This window comes from Muntiacus reevesi, chromosome 1 (assembly GCF_963930625.1).
Source record: "Muntiacus reevesi chromosome 1, mMunRee1.1, whole genome shotgun sequence".
Lineage (NCBI taxonomy): Eukaryota > Metazoa > Chordata > Mammalia > Artiodactyla > Cervidae > Muntiacus > Muntiacus reevesi.
Window position 1 is genome coordinate 127249265 of NC_089249.1, and position 19896 is coordinate 127269160.

General features: G+C 37.0%; 1 protein-coding gene across 5 annotated transcripts in view; it reads left to right on the top strand.

Moving 5' to 3' along the window:
• Positions 1 to 208: 208 nt before the first annotated feature.
• Positions 209 to 19896, top strand: part of ZZZ3 (zinc finger ZZ-type containing 3) — a 118178-nt gene continuing 98490 nt past the window's right edge. For 4 of the 5 annotated variants that reach the window (XM_065910717.1, XM_065910747.1, XM_065910732.1 and 1 more), the window contains exon 1: positions 209 to 377. The gene's annotated coding sequence lies outside the window, so the exon portion shown is untranslated. Of the gene's footprint in view, positions 378 to 973; positions 1051 to 19896 lie in introns of those variants that run through there. The other variant, XM_065910723.1, reaches the window with a different exon arrangement.

Consider the following 19896-nt stretch of genomic DNA (forward strand, 5'->3'; position numbering starts at 1 on the left):
TGGGTAGGACCAAGTTAGACAGGAGAAGGGGCTGGTCCGGGGGCCGCCCTCAGAAGAGCAACCGTCGCCCCCGGCCCGCCCTGCCAGCCCGCGCTGCACCGGCTGCGGTTACCAGCAGGCGGTGTACTGAGCGCGCCTGCAGCCGTCGCCGCCCGCCCGTCCCAGCGAGGACGAGAAAGGAGGGGACCGGAAGGAGCCGCTGGTGCTGCGGGAAGTGGCAGGAACGGGAGGCGGGGACCCACCTGGAAGCGCCCCGGCGCCGCCGTTGAGCTTCCTGCAGCGGCGGCCACCCGAGCCAGTGCCGTGGCGGGGGCGGAGAGCGGCCACGGCGACGGCGCCTCCCTGAGTGGCCTGCGGCGCCCAGCCCCGCACGAAAGGTGAGCAGGCGCTCGGGGCACGTGGTGGGGGCCAGATGCGGGGGAGGGAGAATGGAGGAGGAGGGTACTCGGGGATGATCGGCTCAGGGACCCGGATTTGGAACGGAGTGTTGGGAGGGGGTGGGCTAGAGGCTGCCTCGGCGACCGCGGCGGCGGCGGAGCCCCCACGTGGGGCGGGGGTGCGCGCGCACGTGTGCGCGGGCAAAAGGGGGGCGGGGGAGGGCTCTCTGGAGGCCAACGGGCGCGCGCTTGCTTAGTACCGGTCCACGTGACCGGCACGCCAAGAATCCGCTTCCACGTGACAGGCTCGGAGGCTGGCTGAGGCTGGAGGTTGCTGTGTCTCTGTAGTGCAACCGTGATCGTTGCGGGTCTTAGGGTTGTTTGCAGATTTTCATCTCCACTGGGGGATACGAAGAGAAATATAAGGCGGAAAAGACTTCCTGCCCTTTCTCTTTTTCACACGTTCTCCTGTTTGTAAATGAAGCCCTTTTTAAGTACCGAAATACGGATTTCTCGGTACCGCCATGTTGGCTGTAGAGGAAACTCGCGAGATGCTAGGGGGTTTGTATCGCGAGATCTCTTGATTCTCGCGGGACCTTGTTGGCAGAGCAGTTGTCCTGGATGGCGGAGCCCTGGGTTCCGGGGGCCTGGGACTCGCAACTCTTTGTACAAGGCAAGTTTTTAGGGAGGGGCCTAGGGCAAGTGCCTCTTCGTGCCGGGAGACGTGCTGTGTCAGCTTTCTCTAGTCCCGAAGGGACTATACATTGACCCAGTTGAGGCAACACTATCCTCCTCCCCACCCCCCTGCGGGCGCTCCGCCACCTGCAGAAGCGACTGTACCCCTCAGCTCGGGCTCCTTCTTCCCCGCTTAGTGAGAGTTCCTGTTCCTCCCGGGTCTCACTGGAAGTCCGGAGCCGTGCGCGTAGAGACGTGACGATTCCATTGGATACCGTTCCTCTTACTTTCAGACGTTCTTGTCAGTTTTTACCCTTGTTGCCATTTTCTGAAGAATTCCAGACCTGTTAACCATTCTGTCGCTTGTTTGTTCCGCAGTAGCTTTCTCCACTGGCCCTCCTCGGACGCTTTAAATAGAGTGCGTTCCGTTTTTTCTCTGTGGGCATCATTTACTCCCATTTATTTGCTCATTGATAACTTCCTCATCACTCTACCTTACTTTGTATTTACGATAACTTTTGGCAGCATTTGGCGAGATCCTTTGTATATCAGAACAATACCCGATGACAGAATAAAACCATTCTTTTAATTTTTTGTACGTGCCTATTAACTCATAATTAAAGATCAGTCCGTCCCTCCCTGCCCACCCCCCCCACCCCCAGCAAGATTTTGATTACTGTTTTTATGAAGTTCCGTTTTTGTTGTTCAGGGATGATTGTTTTAGGTTACGTATTTCAGGTAATAGTGGAACATTTTCAGTCAAATTTAAAAGCAAACTTCTCTTAAACTTTGAGTTTGGATTCAATTTTTCCTTAAGTGAGTTTGAGATAAGATTAGCTTTTCTCCATCGTTTTATCAAAGTGAATTTATAGCATAATTTTTTTTCTTTTTTTTTTTTTGAGTAGTCGATTTATTTAGTACTCATAGTGGTAAATTAGCAATCTAATCAGGTAATCGTAATTTTTTTTTAAACTACAAACGTGTTATTTTTCTCTGCATTTAGTGCGGAGTAGAATAAAGGGTAAAATACTTCCTGGTACACATTCTATCAGGTTACCTTCCTTAGTCCTAAAATCTTTGTAACCATTCTTAGCAGTAGCTATGTATTATTCCAGATATTTTCCTTTTTTTTTTTTTTTTACGGAGAGGAAGAAATGGAGGGGTGTTTTAAGATAAACTATCACAACATTAGTAATAAGTAAAAAATTTCTTAATTTTTATTTAGTGTTACATCTTGTTTTTTTGACTCATACATACATGCTTTAAAAAATAAAATTTTTTGTTTGTACAGATTTTTTTGGTATTATAGTTTTGTGAAAATATCTTGAGTGATAGCATTATTTTTACCATAGAAATTTATTATGCTGGTAGCTCTGTACAAAAAGTCCACATGAAATAAGATTTAAAGAAATGTTTGTCACTTGAGTTTTACACACACACATCACACACATATGTGTGTATATATGTATTATATAGGCTTTCCTAGTGGCTCAGTGGTAAAGAATCCACCTGCCCTTGCCTGCCAGTGCAAGAGGCACAGGTTCAATCCCTGGGTTGGGAAGATCCCCTGGAAAAGGAAATGGCAATCCATTTCAGTATTCTTGCCTGGGAAATCCCATGGACAGAGGAGTATCCTAGGCTACAGTCCGTGGGGTTGCAAAAAAATCAGACATGACTTAGGACTAAACAGCAACATACATACATACATATAGATATATGTGTCATGCTGCAGGGCAAGTGGGATCTTAGTTCCCCACCAGAGATCAAATTGCTGCCGCCTGCATTGGAAGTGTGCAGATGTAATCACTGGAATGCTGGGAAAGTCCCAAGTCTTATATTTTAATAGTTGTGTTGTTTATTTACATTTGTATTTGTATGTTTATATCTTTTGATACTTACATGCTGTAAATGGTTACTCAAGTGTGTGTATTGGAGTTTTCCAATTTAAAAAGTCACCAGCTTAATTAAATAGTTCTGACTGTGTACTTTAGTGAGTTCAACTGAAGAATGTAAGATATATCAGTAGTTCATAAAACAAATGTATGTATACCAAAAGTTGCTAGGCCGCATTTTGTGATTGTTTTTTGTATTTTTCCCTCCAGACTACTAGCAGACCTGTCACATAAAAAAAATGACCACTCTTCTTGGTCGGTGTGGTTTTCTCATGTAATAGTTCAAGCAGAAATGTTGGGAATAAAAGTGTGTTGAGAGCTGTGATATGGGACAGAGGAAGAGGAGACGTGGGGGTGTGTATAGGTTGATGGAATGGAATTGGAGAAGTTGCAGGGAAAAGGAAGGATGGTAGAGGGCTGACAGCCATGTTCCCAAAATAGGCAGCTCCTGAGGTGGGAGCGGTCTTGGGTTGAGGAGAGTTTGGAGTCAGTGTGTGAGGCAGTTTTTTTTCTCTCTTAATTTTTTCAAACAGGTTTCAGTCCCCCCGCCCCCAAATTGTTTGATATCACTTGTCTCTTCCCGCCCCCCCCAGAAAAAAATCATCAATTGAAGTTGATGTTTAATTGAAACTCTGTGAATTCTTAACTTAGGTAAAGTCTGTCTTTCATTAAGTAACTTTTGTTGAGTACATTTTATTTTGTTAGAGCTTGGACCTTGTGAAGATGACTATGGATTCAAAGATGATAATTTTATAGTGACCTTTGCAAAGGTGTTCACACAATTTTGCTTCGGAATTGGGCCTTTGATGTATCCAATCCTTGCAATAGTATTTTTTGCTTATTCTTAGCAACTTTGTTTTATACACTATGTTTGGTAGCAGATCTTAGAAATTATTAGATTTCTACAGACACTAAAATATCCAAGTACTGGGTAGAAATATACTGAGAAAATTCAAGAAGAAATGTATCTTAATATGATTTGAGTTTTGCTTGAGTAAAACTTAGACAACCAAGAAATTTTATTTTCTTTTTTCTCTATTATTGTCATAGAAGTCATCTATGAGAGCTAAAGAGCTTCAGTAATCAGAGGATATTAACAAAAGTGATAATGTCCTTACTTGAATTTTTTTTTTGTTTAGATGACACAATGCTAATTTCCATAGACCTGTAACTTTGTAAACTTATAGTGTATTACCTATGTTACATATTAATTATATGAAGAATATACATTTAATTTTCTATCTTTTTCTGAACCAGTGGCCAAGACAGTTTACAGGAAATTATTTTATCAGAACTATCAAGAAAGTATGTTGTAGGACTTTTTAAAAAACCTGCAATTTCATATGAAAATTCAGTGTCAATTTAAGTACAAGTCTTTTGATTTTTGTTTGTTTGTTTTTTTTTTGGCCGTGCTATTCCCTTGGCAGTGAAAGAATGAAGTCCTAACCACTGGACCTCAAAGGAATGCCAGTCTTCTGATTTTTAAAGTATTTGTGATATATACCCTAGTGCAAATTTCTGTAGTCGGTACTCTGATAACCATTGTAATATACATTAAAAAACACAATATGAGTAAATATTTCCCAAGATGTCAAGTCTTGACTTCTAAAACCAAGTGTTATGGACTCTGCTATTTCATTTGAACTTGTCTTTCTCACTTTTTTGCTGCTTTTTGTTTTCATCTGTTATTTCTCAATGTAGGTAATTTTTCTCTAGTCAGAGACAAGTAAGTTGAGTAACTTTTCCAGAGGATACTATCAAACTCTTCAATTTTTATTATTTTGGAACTCCAGAGTATGTATGTTACAGTCGGTAATTAAACATTTTTAGAGTGATAGTGATTTCTTCCATTTGAAACAGCAGAGCTCTGAGGCTTCAGAATAACTGTAACCAAGTATAATAAGCCTGTGAGTTTTATTCAGGAACTACTTACTGGAATAAATAACATTTTGCAACCCCAACAGAGTTGGTTATCTGATTTTTTTAGCCCACAGATTACAAGATTGCAAGATAGGCCATTGGAGTTAGGCACACTGACAACTGAAATGTCATCTTATTTCAAGGCTATTGAAGAAGCTCTATTAAGTATGTGCAACTTTATTTATTTATTTTTAAGTATGTGGAACTTTAATAGGTAGTGTCATTACATGGAGACATACAGTCCTATAATTATTAACTTTTGAGGGAATCATAGTGTTGTAGAACAGGATAGCACATGGTCTGTCATAGTGATGATGTTAATCAGAAATAAACTTTATTCTGTAGACTGTTTTAGGAGCTGATTAAGAAATTGATATCTTTTTAGAAGATTTTTTTTTTTTTAGATTTTTATGAGTTGTTCAGTTGCTAAGTCGTGTCCAACACTTTGCGACCCCGTGAAGCACTCCAGGCTTCCCTGTCCTTCAGTATCTCCCTGAGTTTGCTCAGACTCATGTCCATTGAGTCATTGGTGCCATTCCAACCATCTCATCCTGTCACCCACTTCTTCTCTTGCCCTCAGTCTTTCCCAGCATTGGGATCTTTTCCAATGAGTTGTCTCTTCACATCAAGTGGCCAAAGTATTGTAGCTTCAGCTTCAGCATCAGTTCTTCCAATGAATATTCAGGGTTAATTTCCTTTAGGATCGACTGGTTTGATTTTCTTGCTGTCCAAGGGACCCTCAAGAGTCTTCTTCAGCACTACAGTTCAAAAGCATCAAATTTAAGAGTAAATGTTTTCAAAGCTTTGTTAATAAATTTGTTTCAGTTTTCTAGAAAATTCACTTAGTGATAGCAAGAAGATGGTGCTGCTGTGTATGGACTTTGTTTTATTTTATTGCTTTTATCTTATTTAATATTTCAAGGGGTTACTTGCCAAGTAAGTCTTTACATTTAATATTTGATAATAGTAGTAATTAACCAGTTGGCTAAAGACTAGCACATTTGTTGATGAAAGAATTTTCAGAGCAGATAACTAGAATTTGTAATTGACCTCTGTGAATCAGGTGTATAGTTTTGATCCCGATGGTAACAGTGAGGCTCCATCCTTAGCACAGCTGAACGTCCTGAAGTGAGAAGTGTTTATTTCTGTTGTAGATTTTCTCTGTGGCTTTGCTTGCCTTTTCAGCCTCTTTTAGGCTTCCCTAGTAGCTCAGTTGGTGAAGAACCTGCCTGTAGTGCAGGAGACCTGGATTCGATCCCTGGGTTGGGGAATATCCTTTGGAGAAGGAAATGGCAAACCACTCCAGTATTCTTGCCTAGAAAATTCCATGGACAGAGGATCCTGACAGGCTACAGTCCATGGGATCGCAAGAGTTGGACACAACTTACAAGTTACTCAGTCTCTTTTAATATGTTAATTTAAACCTTATTCTCTCTTTGTTGATAATGTTGGTATGTAGCACTTGATTTAGGTATTAACTGTGTACTTGTGTATGTTTTAATGATTTAGTGGCTGGTTTGCGATTTTGAATATTGGGAATTAACATAACCATATTAAATTTTTGATGTATTTCTTTCATTATATAAAAATACATCTTCTATGTATTTACAGATAAAAATAATTTAATTTCATGCCCTGCTTTTAACCTAATTATAGGTAACATTTTCCCATTCTCACAATAAGTCTTATAATCATTATTGTAAATGGTTGTATGATGTTCCATGTGTAGATGTATTATTCCCCTTTTCTAATTTTTTTGCATATATAAAAAGGAATGTGAAGAACATTTGTATATAAGGTGTTTCATGCTTATAGTATCAGTATTATCTCCTAGTACATTACAGGTTTAATTTTTAGGTAAATTTTAAAGGCTCTTAAAACACAGTGTTGGGACATTTGTTAAAAGGATCAATTTATATTCATGTTGACATGGCTGTTGCTCTATACCTCAACATTAAATATTATTTAAAAATGTAATGGAGATAAGTCATATTATACCACTTTTTTCCTTAAATTACTACTGAGGTGAAACATGCTTAATAGATACATTTCTTCTGTGAGTTTTTCAGATAAACAGAATTTTACAATTAATGTAACCAAATCATTGACCTAATTTTGTTTTACTTCTAATCTTATGAAAGTCTTCCTTCTCTGAAAATGTAATAAATAAATGATACTGATTTTGATACTATTTATTTTAGTTTTAGTAACTTCAATTTAAGTAAATTTACTTTTTCAGCTGGCATTGGTGTGAAGTGAGAATGTAAATTTTTTCTGGAAATCGATAATTGTTTAGTCTATTTACTAGTTTTTCTTTGTTTTGCTATGTTTCATTTTTGCTTATTAGTATTGCTTTTTAAATGATTCTTACAACGTGTTTAATATCTTTTGCCCTGGCCTCTTTATTGTATTTGTTTTCTTAGTTTTTCAAAGCAGTTTATGATTTGAGGATAATAAAAGCTAATTTTGTACAAAACAATGTTTTATAATTCTTTTTCTTGTCAACCAAAATTAGAAATATTCTTTTTCTGTTTACCAGAATTTAGTAGGATTAAATGAAGCAATTTCTTCTTTCTTGGCGAGATAAAATATGAAACTGCTTTGCTTCCGTGTGGCTCAGACGGTTAAAGAATCTGCCTGCAGTGTGGAGATCTGGGTTCAATCCTGGGTTGGGACAGTCCCCTGGAGGAGGGCATGGCAGCTCACTCCAGTACCCTGAGGGGAGCATCACCGTGGACAGACCGAGGAGGCTGGCAGGCTACAGTCCATCCAGTTGCAAACGGTGGGCACGACCGAGTGACTGAGCACTACTGGCACTAAGGGTACAAGAAGCTGCAAGGAGGAAAACTGCTTGGGTAGATTTTGTGGAATTAGAGAAGTGAACTTCTCCAGTCAGCAATTAAGATGTGTACTTCAGGTATTTTCCTTATTATATAGTAGTACACAGCTTGATATCTTAGCTTTCTAAAATATTTAATTAAAAAATTGCTCAATAGCCATTATGAGTTCCTTTCTTTTTCAGCTGTTAAGAATGGCATGGCAATATGCGTTTACTGAAGTTAAATAAAATCTAAGAAATTTCATGTGAGTGTTAGCGAGGGCATCCATGCCAAGGAGAACTTTTAAAATATATTTAAAATTCTTACTGTTTACGAAGGTGTGGTTTGTTTTTTCCTTTATGGAATAATTAAGATAAGCAAATCTCATTTTTTTAAAATGAGATTGTTATGCTTATTTATATTTTAAAGCTGTAATGTTCCAAAGCTATTGTATTATTAAATATTGACTAGCATTTTCTTTTGCCTTTAGATTGCAGTGGTTACATAAATGCTAGGAAGGAAAAACAGATTAACATTGTAAGTGTGAAAATATAAATATTTGAAAACAGTATGTCCTGTGCTTGGGCGTTATATAAGGAGAATTGCAGGTGAGGAACCTGATGTGGTATTTCCTTAGAGTTTGGTTTGGGATGAGATTTATAGGGATTGAATATAATTTATACCTTTTTATTTCTACCAGAATTCTGCCACCCTGCCTAATGGATGAGTTGGGTTTTCTTTTCTTTTTTTTATTTTTTTTTGAGTTGGGTTTTCAAAATGGCGCGGAAGTGGTCCAAGAATAGCAGTTGTTAAAAATTGTATTCAGGCACTCACCTCATTACTAGAAACTTTTTTTTTTCTTTTTTTTTAAATTGGACAGACGTTTAAGGAAAGTAGATCCTGCAGTTCATATACACTTTTCCATTAGAAGCAGATTTATGTGTTTCATAAAGTGACATTTAGCTTGGCTGTGTTATAAAGGGAGGAACCAAGATTTTTTCCTCCTGAAAAAGGTGTGTATGTGTGTGTATCTGTGTGAGATTTATCCACTGATAGCCCCTGAGGAGCTTTGTAATACTTCTCTGCATTTAACCTCTACTCCCCACCCCAAACCTATAATTCTTAACCTGAATGGTCTCCACTAAACTTTAATTTTTAATGTCTTTGTAGAAATATGTTTTATTTCCTGAGGGAGAAATTTCCTTTTTTTCCCTCTCTGCTTTTAAAAAAAGTAAATATGATTATCATATTAATATACATAGAAAGTTCTTGTAAGTGTTCAGTTTAGTGAATTTTCACAGTGTGAACATAGAACTGTGTTATCATTACTGAGAAATGAAGCTTTATCAAAACCCCAGAAACTGTCTTGTGCTGTATTCTGGTTATTAATTCCCCAGGCCTGTAGGAAATCACTATTTTGATATCTAGTACCACAGAATAATTTTGTCTGGTTTTGAACTTTAACTCTTTTTGTAAGCATTAATGCATTTTTATCCTGTTTTGATATGAGTAACCTGAGAAATCCTAGAACTTGATCTAGGTTATACTACCTGAACATCTGAACACTTTTACTTAGACATTTTTCTCATGGCATTCATAGTTTTCAGAAACTCTAGAGGGGGACATCAAAGAAATGCCTTCTTTGCTTTCTGATTGTATGCTAGACCCTGTTTGTGTTTAAATATTATTTGAGCAAGCAGGATACTTTTAATTTCTGTCATTGATGGCCTTCAAGGATACCTCAGCTGTTCCTCCCTCTGCCCCAACTTAGAAGTTTTGTTTTGAAAACTTTGGTATAGCATTCCTGACCAGCTAAATAGCTTTTTGGACTTTTATCCTATGACTTGGCAGCTTTCTTTTCATTCTTCAAATTCCTTTCAAGCAGTGATTCTCATTCTGATTTTTATGACAACTACCCTGTGGTATCTTCTTATTTCAAAGAATGTGAATTCTCACTCTTTCCTTCCCCTCCCCTCTCATAAAAAGTCTCAATTTAAGTTTGTCATTTTACTTTTAAAATATTTTGTTTCATATTTATGATGAACAGTATAACACTGTGATGTGCAGATCATAAATCAAGTTATAGGCTACTAAAAAAGCTGAGAGTCAGTTATACCTAGTTAACATCCCCTTTCAGGCTGGTTTCAAGTGTAAGTGCAACTTTCTTAAATGGAATTCTCCTTTTGTACTTTATTTTCTACCCTTCCATTTCACTTTTTTAATTTGAAAAGAAGGCATAGAAAGATTTATTACTGTGGTCCTGCACACATTTTTCTTTCATATAAGTCCCATTGTTAACATGGAAGATACATTTAATTTCCTTTATAAATGAATTTTGCTTATTGTCATTCAGTAATTGTTAGGACCAGAATATCATAAATGTCCTGTAGCTGTGGAAATTAGATTTTTTTTCAAGAATAATTTTAAGAGTAACATTTTATACTCTAGTACTCTTTCATTTGCTGAGCTTTTGTGAAAATTAAATGTTATGCAAAAACTTAATTTCTAAAAAAATTTCTTTTTGGCCTGGAGATTTAAATTTAAAACGTTGACTTTGGGCATCATGTATAGGATGATATCTCACGAAGAGTGAAGGAGAAAGTAACTGGCTTTTGTAAAGATTATAGAGTTACCACTAAATTTGAATAAATGCTTATTTCTAGTTTGGTCTAAGGCATGTTTATGGGTAGGTACTTTTCTTTCTATAGTTGGCAAAATTTCGTGAAGGAAAGTTTGATTTGTTTGTAACTACTGTAAAGCAGTGGCTCTCAAACTTTAGCATATATCACAATCGCCTGGAAGTTTTGTTTTTCTTCTTTAAAAGCGGTACATGGCTGGGTTCAACCCCAAGAGTGTCAGATTTAATAGATTAGGATATCACACTTTGAGAACCAATACTAGGTTATAGTAAGGGCACCTGCATTTAATTTTTTATATAAAATTAAAATATTTGGACAAATTTTGTTCAATAAAACATTTATTAAATAAATATACTCTGAATGGAGGCAGAAAGAACCTGTGAAAGTATTTTGGCTGAACTGTTACTATCGTTGTTATTGTTTAGTTGCTAAGTTGTGACCGGCTCTTGCGACCTGTGGGTTGTAGCCTGCCAGGCTCCTCTGTCCATGGGCTTGTCCCAGGCAAGAATACTGGAGTGGGTTGCATTCTCTTCTCTAGGGAATCTTCCCGACCCAGGAAACGAACCTTGTCTCCTGCTTGGCAGGCGGATTCTTCACTGCTGAGCCACCAGGGAAGTTCTTATTATTATAAAAGTAATACCTACTTAAAATTATTGAACATTTGCCGTGTGCTAGATACATGTAAATATTGTATTCATTATCATTTATACCTCACAACTACCTTGTAATGATGTTTACTGTTATCCTCATTCTACAACTGAGCAAATTGAACCTGAGAGGTTAAATATCTTGCTTAGTGTCACAGAGGCATTGTTCTAGCTTCACTGTATATATTCTAATGAATTTTTTTTTTATTACATTTTACAGTGACATTTGAGTTTTCTTCTAGGTCTTATATTCAAGGACTGTTTTTGCTAAAACTGTTCTATACACAAAAGCAGAACTGGATGTAGCGGTGATTTGAACACTTTGACTTGTAAAAATAGAAATCACTTATTCATCAAGGTGTTATTTATCCAAACTCTTTGTTCCCTTATACATTTTGTTTTGTGTGCAGTTTTAGTAAGGCAGCTCTTACATGGTTAGTGTTTCATTTAAAATTTTGCACAGTGGTAAATTCATATACTTAAGAATTGTATTGGTTTATTAAAGAGAATCACAAGTGTAGTTCAGTACTTAAGAGTCCCCAAGGTACTTGAAACTATACTTGGGGTTCATTTCAAGTAAGCATGCATATTTCCAGAATAATAAATCTAAATGATGATGTTAATTTCAAGGTACTAATATAAGAAAGGAACATTCTGGTTACTTTTTTATAACAGCTTATTTTGGGAAGATTTCTGAGTTATATTCTTTTTAAGAGTATGGTTCAGGGATTTTTAGTAAATTTACACTGTTGTGCAACTATTTCCATAGTCCAGTTTTAGAACATTTACATCAATCCAAAAAGATTTCTTTTTCCTTTTTTGTCAGTGTCACTTTCAGCTTATTTATTACTTATTTTTAAAACATCAGTGGATGCATTTTAGAAGTCCTTTAATATGGCACGTACTACAGCTTAGTAGTAGAAACCTATTTATAAACCTTAATACCTAAGTCTTTTTTTTTTATTAAACTTCCTTTTACAAAATAGAAAAAAAAAATTAGCCTTCTAGCACTTAGTTTCTCTTTACTCAGATCAATTTACCTGATTGTCAGGATTTAAAGTGATGTTAATGGTAGTGTTTCGGCCTGGGAAACATTCTTTCGTTCACTTAATTGGCTATTCGCAGTCTAATGTATGAAGAGGGAAAGAGGAGAAGAGAAAGAGAAGGTAATTAAGAGAAACTATAGTTCCATAATGATATTGACAAATTTGTACCAAGTTCTGTTTGGGGTTGCTTGGTTTCTGGAAAACTACGGTGAGTGTTTCTATTGTCTTGATCTGCATTACTCACAAGAATGACAGTTTTTTCTTCTTTTTTTTTAAAAAAAGGCCTTTTCTGTATGTGTGTTAAGAATTTTAAGAATTTTGAGGATGAATGAGTAGCACATTACACTGAATAAGGTAGTTCAGCTACCTGATGTTTTATGTTTCTCTAACCCTGGGTTTTTATGATTGCATATAAGATTCTTTTATCACAAAAATCCCTGAAAATTGCATTTGGCATGCTATGATGGGATTCTTACTTTTAATTAAGTGGACTAATTAAACAATGCATTAATAATAAAGATTATCAGAACTTTTGATTATTTGCTGGCAGTTTAGTCTCTTGAAAGCTGTAGAGTATTGCTGGTATGAAATTGATTCTGACCAACAAGGAAAAATAGTGAGGTACATATGGAATTAACTATTACTGAACATTTGTTTTTGGGCAAGTGAATGCGTTTTATAGTCTCTCTGTGTTGTACCAAAAAGAACATGGGATTGGTATCAGATGGACCTAGATTTTAAATCCTGGCTCTTGCACTTGGGAACTCTGTTACTTTATGCAAGTAGCTTGTATCTAAGCCCTTGATTTCCTCAATATAAATGATGTAGTACCTTAATTTGCATATAAAGTATATATAACTTGATATAAGATAAAGTGAAAGTATTAGTCACTCGGTCATGTCTTAACTCCTGCAACCCCATGGACTGTAGCTCTTCTGTCCTGACTCTTCTGTCCGTGGAGTTTTCCAGGTTAGGATTCTGGAGTGGATTGCCATCCCCTTCTTCAGGAGATCTTTCGGACCCAGGGAATGAACCCAGGTCTCCTGCGTTGCAGGGAGTTTCTTTACCATCTGAGCCGCTAAACAACTTGATATAAGATAGGTGTTCTGTAAATGCTATTTGTTATTTATTGATGTCAAAGTAGAGGCTTTAGAGAAGTTTGTTACATGGCTGGTAAGTGACAAATATCTGTCTGATTTTAAAGCCCATGCTTTTCCAAAATACACTATTCTTTGTCTCAAAGATAGAAATGGAAATCATGGAAATCAAATATTAGTGCCTGTGTTACTTTGGATTTTAGGTTATTAGTTAGGAATTCATAGAAAAATGAGTTTCAAAAAGTTCAGAAAAAAGAGTGACCACTATGGTATAAAACAATCAGTATGGATGTGAGAGTTGGACTGTGAAGGAAGTCGAGTGCCAAAAAATTGATGCTTTTGAACATTGGTGTTGGAGAAGACTCTTGAGAGTCCCTTAGACTGCAAGGAGATCAGTCCTGGGTATTCATTGGAAGGACTGATGCTGAGGCTGAAACTCCAATACTTTGGCCACCTGATGTGAAGAGTTGACTCACTGGAAAAGACCCTGATGGTGGGAGGGATTGGGGGCAGGAGGAGAAGGGGATGACAGAGGATGAGATGGCTGGATGGCATCATCGACTTGATGGACATGAGTTTGAGTAAACTCTGGGAGTTTGTGATGGACAGGGAGCCCTGGCATGCTGCGATTCATGGGGTCTCAAAGAGTGGGACAGGAAGAGCAACTGAACTAAACTGAACTGAAAAATGAAACATTTTAAATAATGAGACATGTTATTAAAGTTACACAAGATTTCCAGAGGCGAGGAAAGTGTATGAGTCATCCAGAGAAAATATTGTCACTTCCACATTAAGTAATTTCTAATGAACTTCAAAAGAAAATGTATCAAGAATTCCCATAATACTAATAGTATATAACTGATGGTTAATACAAAAATGTGTCAGGAAGAATGTGGGGAGGCTCGAGCTCTGAATTAGTTGAAGTTAGCAAAAAATGTATAAGACAGCAAGAAGGACTTTAGCTAAATTTAGAGCAAGATCAGTAGGGAAGAGGTCCATTGATTGAGGAGATAATATTAAATAATGACAACTACTCAAGTCCTATTTTATTTCTCTTATATCTAGGAGAATGACTTTTATACTGGAAAGGAGACAACCTTGTTTAAAGAGGAAACTATTCCATGATTATTATGGGTTGAACAGATTTCAGTTCAGTTCAGTCACTCAGTCATGTCCGACTCTTTGCGACCTTGTGGACTGCAGCACCCAGGCCTCCCTGCCCATCACCAGCTCCTGGAGTTCACTCAAACTCATATCCATTGAGTTGATGATGCCATCCAGCCATCTCATCCTCTGTCGTCTCCTTCTCCCACCTTCAGTCTTTCCCAGCATCAGGGTCTTTTTCAATGAGTCAGTTATTTCTATCAGGTGGCCAAAGTGTTGGAGTTTCAGCTTCAGCATCAGTCCTTCCAATGAATATTCAGGACTGATTTCCTTTAGGATGGACTGGTTAGATCTTGCAGTCCAAGGGACTCTCAAGAGTCTTCTCCAACATCACAGTTCAAAAGCATCAATTCTTCAGAGCTCAGCTTTCTTTTTAGTCCAACTCTCACATCCATACATGACTACTGAAAAAACCATAGCCTTGACTAGACAGATCTTTGTTGGCAAAGTAATGCCTCTGCTTTTTAATATGCTGTCTAGGTTGGTCATAACTTTCCTTCCAAGGAGCAAGCGTCTTTTAATTTCATGGCTGCACTCACCATTTGCAGTGATTTTGGAGCCCCCCAAAATAAAGTCTGTCACTGTTTCCCCATCTATTTGCTGTGAAGTGATGGTTCCATATGCCATGATCTTAGTTTTCTGAATGTTGAGCTTTAAACCAATTTTTTTTCACTCTTCTCTTTCACTTTCATCAAGAGGCTTTTTAGTTCTTCTTTGCTTCCTGCTGTAAGTGTGGTGTCATATGCGTATCTAAGTTTATTGATATTTCTCCCAGCAATCTTGATTCCAGCTTGTGCCTCATCCAGTCCAGCATTTCTGATGAAGTACTCTACATATGAGTTAAATAAGCAGGGTGACAGTATACAGCCTTGACGTACTCCTTCCCCAATTTGGAACCAGTCTGTTGTTCCACATTTGGTTCTAACTGTTGCTGCTTGACCTGCTTACAGATTTCTCAGGAGGCAGGTCAGGTGGTCTGGTATTCCTAACTCTTTAACAGATTAAATCTTCCTTAAAACACGTTTTTGTACTTTTGTACTTTTTGGTTGCACTGCAGGGCTTGTGGGATGTTGCTTGAAACAACAAAACTATTCCCTTAAGTGACTTTCTAAACTTGAAAGTAAACTAAAATGGAAAACTACTAAAATTAAGCAGTTCCCTGAATAGGGATTGAACTCAGCTCCAAGGCAGTCAAAGTGTGGAGTCATGACCACTGAACTGGCAGGCAGTTCCAGTACTTTTTTCTCTTTTCCTGTAATACACTTACACATTTGCATGCCTTTGGTTCACATGTCACTTGGTCTAGAGATGTTTTCCCTGATAAAGGAGTTGCCAAGGGCCATCATTTACATAGACTTTGCTGTGATTGATGCTTACAGATATGACCCTCTTTACACCAAATAAAATAACACTTCCTTCTTTCACTTTCCCTGGTTTATTTTTCTTCACAGTAATTACCATACTTGATCTTTATTCTTTGCCTCTTTTTATTGAAATATAAGATCCACGAAGGTTGAAATTATGTTTTGTTCATTGATTTAATTCTCAGCTTAAACAGTGCCTAGCTTATGGTGGCTGGTCAGTGATAATTTGTTGAATGAATAAGTTTATGTTGTAAAGTACGTGGGGGAACAGTGTTGAGCAATGGGAAAATGCTCTTTGAATGTTAGCTGTTAATAGTGATAATACTGCTTAACTTAATTACATTCTTTGTATTTACACATATACTAGATTTCATTTATTTTTTAACACATTACATACCTTACAGAGTAAATGTAAAATTTCAACAAGCAGGTTTTTCCTGGATATGTAAAACTCTGTTAATATTAATAAATGAAACTTGGTAAATATAGTGAGTCATAATTTCTCTTAAACATTCCAATATTGCTTGTTAACCAAACCAAATACTTTTATACTATTAAAAGTCATAAGGTTGAAGTCAGTTACCTTTGTAAATTTTAAAGACTGTCAGATTCTAAAATGTTAAAGTTCTCTTAAGCATTATACAAACTTCAAGAAAAAAAATCATTTTAAACTTAACATGAAATACTGATATCATGGGTTGATATACTTAATTTTGCATGCATGCTCAGTCGCTAAGTCGTGTCTAACTCTTTGCAACTCCACGGACTGTAACCTGCCAGACTCCTCTGTCCATGGGATTTCCCAGGCAATAGTACTAGAGTGGGTTGCTGTTTCCTTCTGCAGGGTATCTTCCCGACCCAGGGATCAAACTGGATCCTCCTGCATTGGCTGGTAGATTTTTTACCACTGAGTCATCAGTGAAGTCCATATTTAATTTTAGTAGTATTCAATTTTAATTCACTTTAAAGTTTAGAGAGTCACTTCAGGGAATAATTTTGTTGTTTCAAGCAAGTTGAATTTCTGTGACACATTGATGAGCACAGACCAGTTACCATCTCTTGACTGGCTGGTTATCAGCCTGACTTTAATTGACTTTGGAAGCTACATTTGTCCAGGTGGTTTTTCTCATTCCACATATGGACTCATCGAACCTTTAACAAAAGTGGTCCATATAATAACAGTGGAGCTCCAAGAAGGATGCCTTTTGGTTTCTTCTGAATTCAATTTAAGGCTTTTTGTAGTGACCTTTTAACTCCATTGTCTGATCAAGTTCTTTCTGTAAACCCCACCCAGATTGTTTACTACTTCATTGGATTCCAAGAATTCATTTTTCTACCTGTCTGGCTAATGCCACAGGTTTTAGATCATTTAAGTGATAAAAAGGAACTGAGAGAAATGTTGATAGTGTTTGTTAATTTGTGGTGAATCGGAGTATGCCATAAAGTTAGAAACAGACATGAAGTCTTAATTTAAAAAGAAAACAGTAGTTTTGGAAATAATTTTTTAATTCTTGGAGGTGAGGTAGAGAAATAGGCTGGTTCATCAGCATTAAGAACATTGCATTAATAGGTAAATAAGCTTTCTTAGACACTTTTTTTTTTTTTTTTTAATATTATTTTATTAGTTGGAGGCCAATCACTCCACAACATTTCAGTGGGTTTTGTCACACATTGACATGAATCAGCCATATAGTTACATGTATTCCCCATCCCGATCCCCCCTCCCACCTCCCTCCCCACCCGACTCCTCAGGGTCCTCCCAGTGCACCAGGCCCGAGCACCTGACTCATGTATCCCACCTGGGCTGGTGGTCCGTTTCACCATAGATAATATACATGCTGTTCTTTCAAAACATCCCACCCTCACGTTCTCCCCCAGAGTTCAAAAGTCTGTTCTGTATTCTTAGACACTTTTAAAAAGGGATTTATGTCAAACTTAGAGATGTATCTAAAAAGATTTTTTTTGTCCTTGTCTGTCTTAATATTTTTATTAATATTTTGTATAAATATGCAGTTGTACTTATTTTCTGAACAACTCACCTATAAGGATAGATGACTAAAAGTAGCTTTAAAAATTTTGTGTAAAATCAGAAACAGGAACCTGTAGTGTGAGTTGCTTAAAAGTGAAGAAGTTTTGGAAGAGTATGGAATTCAATTGAAAAAGTTCTGTGAGTAGAATTTTATTTAATTCACCAATTTTAACGCACTGTACTGGAGAATAAAACATGAATTGCACTGTTCCCTCAAAGAGACTGTAATCAAAGAATATAGACATATCAAACTGTACATTGTAAATTCTATAATAGAAGATCATTAAGTGTTACGGGAACAGAAGAAAGAGTGGTTAATTCTGGTGGATCATTGAATTGGGCTTGGAGGAAGAAGCGTTTTCTAGGAATTGATGATAGAACATCATTGTGGTGCTTTTTATTTGTTCTTTTAATTAGGGACTGGAAGATCTGTCAGGGTTCTATTTATTAAGACATATATTTTGTGAACAGATTAAATAATACATTGGGATGGAAGACTGATTAGACTATTACAGTTGTTTAAATGGAATGATGATGGCCTGACTTGGAGCAATAACAGTAGGACAGAAAGAGTAGAAAGTTTTTGTCAAGACATTTCAGAAGCAGAATAAGTAGGATTTATTGATTGTATACTGGTGGGAAAGGGAAAGAGTTAAGATGTTAAGTTTTTTAGTTTGGGTGATATATGTCCTTTAGATGGTTGACATAGGGAGGAGATAAGTTTTTTGGTGGTAGGAAGAAAATGCCTAGGGATTTCTACTTGTTGAATACAAACTACTTTTGGGACATCTAGATTGGGAACTCACAATATGCCAATCTGAAGTTTTGGGTGGTATTTGGGGCTAGAAATACAATAGATGAAAATCGTCTGAGAGAGTTTAATTTTACCTGTAGAGAGAGGATTAGAAAGGGACATGTACATTTTGTAAGGAGCAGACAGGAGTCACAATGTGTGAGAAAATGGAGGGGAAGGCCTTGGAAAGTGTATCTCAGAGGTAGTCGGAAAACTAGAAGGAAGGAGGAGGAGAAATGGAAGGAGGAAGAGAAATGATGACTTGATGTAAAAACTTCAAGGAGATTTAAATGGTGTGGCCACTGAAAATAGAAACCTTTTCAGTTGGGGGAAGAACTAGCCTGATTTGATAGAGAATTTAGTAGTTTGGTCTTGCATAATCTGAGAGATCCAACAGTGTGAGTTTAAAAAAGAGAAAAACAAATGAGGTACCAAGCTACATTAATAGGATTCTCTGCATAATAAGGGATATAAAATGTATTCCATGTTGGTTAGAATGTATTTGCAGTGTTGGCTTTGTTTCTAGAAGCTGCATTTTAAGTGAAAAATTGAATGTGTTTAGAGGAGGATAACCAGATGATGCTAACTATCTGAGGATGCTAACTATGAATTTGAAGAAATTCATAGTGCTTAATGTGGAGAAGGGGTGACTTGGAAGGAATGAGTATAGAATGGGAGGGGACAGCTATATTCAGGTAATGGAAGCCTGTAATGAATAATTTCATAGAGTGGAACTAGACCCAGGTATACTACCAGACTTTTCCTCTTAACTGGAATATTATCTTATATAATTACAATTACAGTAATCAAAATCAGGAAATTTCACATTAATTATAGTTGATAATCAGATTTTGTTGATTATCCTAATAACTACTTTCATAGTTTTAAAATCAAGGATCATGCATTATATTTAATTATTCTTTCTGTAGACACCTTTAATCTGAAAACGGTTCCTTGAATTTCTTGACCTTGATACTTTGGAAGAGTTTGGGCCAGGCATTTTGTTGGATGTACCTCAATATGTGTTTCTGATGTTTCACTTTGTTTAGGTTCGGTCTATGTACACTGATAACCTTCAGTTCCAGTCTTTGCAGTGTGTATTCCAGTTTTCCACCATGACATATTTGTAACTCTTCTCTAATAAAAGTAATTTAAAGTTAAAAGAGTTTTTTTTTTTTTTTTTTTGGTGTCATGTTTAAAAATACCCTGTTAACAATTTGAACTGCTCAAAAATGGAAAAAGAGGGACTTCCTTGGTGGTCCATTGGTTAAGACTCTATAGTCCCAATGAAGGGGCATGGTTCCTCTTCAGGATCTCACATGCTGCATGGCACAGCTTAAAAAAAAAAAAAAAATTGGAGAAGGGGATATCTTATATCTTACGTTTAGAAAGTCCCCTGATGTAGATAAAGGAAACTTGACAACATTCCACAAT